This window comes from Propithecus coquereli, unplaced genomic scaffold (genome assembly GCF_000956105.1).
Source record: "Propithecus coquereli isolate 6110/MARCELLA unplaced genomic scaffold, Pcoq_1.0 Scaffold148, whole genome shotgun sequence".
Taxonomy (NCBI): domain Eukaryota; kingdom Metazoa; phylum Chordata; class Mammalia; order Primates; family Indriidae; genus Propithecus; species Propithecus coquereli.
Window position 1 is genome coordinate 3,043,394 of NW_012139191.1, and position 2,289 is coordinate 3,045,682.

Here is a 2,289-nt window from a genome sequence, read left to right on the forward strand (position 1 = left end):
AAGAATGCAGTTTGTGCCTCTTGCTAGGAGGCCCTAAGGACACACCAGTAACTATTCAGTATTCCTGCCTAACATGTTTAACCGAAATCCAATCATGAGGAAATAATCAGCCAAATCCAAATTAAGGGAAATCCATCCTGTGAAACAACAGGCCTGAACCCTTCCAAAGTACCAGTGCTAGGAGGTAACTTTCCAGATTAAAAGAGACGTAACAATTAAACACAATGAACAGGGCTTGATTAAATCCTAAATTTTAAAAACAGCCATGAAGAAGGACAATATTAGGAAAACTGCAGAAATGTTACCAAGAGCTCTAAATTAGACAGCATTATTGTATCAACATAAAGTTTGTTTAGTGCCATCATTGGGAAGATATCCCTCCTACTTGAAAGATACAGGAGCAAACATTAAGGTAAAAATCATCATAAGTCTTCAACTTACTCTCAAATGCTTCAGAAAAAAACTTACAAGAACATGCACCCACACACGCGCAAAGTATCAAAATAATGAATCTAGTTAAAGAATGTGTGAGTGTTCACTGTATTGTTCTTCCAGCCTTCCTACAGGAATAATTATTTTCAACAGAAACACTGGAAAAACTAAATTCTTATACTGTAAGTTTAAGAGAAAAAAAACCCTCATATAGCTATTAGGTTTTACAGTCCTAGTCAATAGACTAGTATGGTCGATAGACTAGCATAACTTCACTAAGAATTTTTTAAATTCATCTGTGAGGTAGTTAACTTTGAAGGCCCAAAAACCCCAGCCAGCCCAAGGGAAAGCAATTAAGTAAACTCAATTTTAGAAGTAAAAGATTTTCATGACCAATTAGTAAGAAATATCTGCATACCATTCCATGAAGTTCAGACAAACATGAAACATGAAAATTACCATCTTTGTGTTTTAGCAATGTAACTTGAAAAAACTTCCCTCCACAGACACTAGAAATGCATTGTATGTTATAACAAATACTCTTTTAAATGAATAAGGAAATGTGTAAATCACCTTAGGCTAGAAATAAAGAGGAAGCTGAATAAGAAAATCATGAACTGAACCTGCAGCAGCCTGACAAAGTTGCCCAAATCAGTAACACAGGGCTTGAGTTTTAATGCGCACATAGAAAGACCTTAGACCTGTGAAGCACACAGTAAATAAACAGCCCACCATCTTCACCTAAAAAAACCCCTGAATATTTTCTGTGGTACGTACGCCCTAAACAAAATTCTAATCCACCTTATTAGCAAAAGATGACTAGACAACTGTTCTACCTCAGCTTGAATTCAGATGAGAGGGGGAAAACTCTCCTAGGAATTCACAAACATGGGCCTATACCTCATCTTGATTGAGGGCCTTAAAATTAGATTACCCATGTGGTCCAAAAACTACAAAAATGGTTAAGTTACAGAAAGAATTGGTCCTTGCAGGACCCACATACCATAATACTGTCTTCCACCAAGGTTACCCTGTGTGTAGTAACCACATGTCTTTGGAGCCTGATTTTTATACCATTTTGTTCTTTTTAGTAAAGGCAATTTGTCAGATATTTAATTCATTGTTCTATAAAGCTCCTCACATAAATAAAAATATTTTACTATAAAAAGGACCCAGGTTGTTAACATCCAAAAAACCATCTGGAAAGGTAAGTTCTCGACTTTGGCTGCACATCATTCCCACTGATAATTTCCTCCTAGAGATGACGTTATAATGCAAAATAACATAGTGATACATAACAATAGATATGACAATACGGGATTAGGTTTCCCAAAGAACTTCAAATAAGAAATGTGATAAACACTGTAAAATAAATATAAGGAAAAAAGAAACAGGAAACAAATATGGCCAAAAAATAGACATTCAACCTTGTTAGTGATAAAGAAACATTTCAAATCCAAACTGCATTACCATGTGACACCTATTTGAATGGAAGAAATCTAAAACCACCAAATACTGAAGAAGTGAATCAACAGCATCCCTTATGCACTGCTATTGGGAGTAGAAATTGTACAATCACTGTGGACAATAGTTTGGCATAATCTTACAAAGTTGAAAGCTCACATAACTATATCTAGCATTTCCACCCCTAGATTAATATTCAAGAGAAATTCTTCCAACTGCACACGAGACACGTAAGACTACCATTTCTGTTCACGATTAACAAAACCTCAGAATTACCCAAATGCCCACACAATGAAATACACACCAGTCAAAATGAATGTGATACAACAGTGAAGCAATCTTAGAAATATATTATGTAAAAAAAGTCCCAAATGAATATATACAACCCAATAT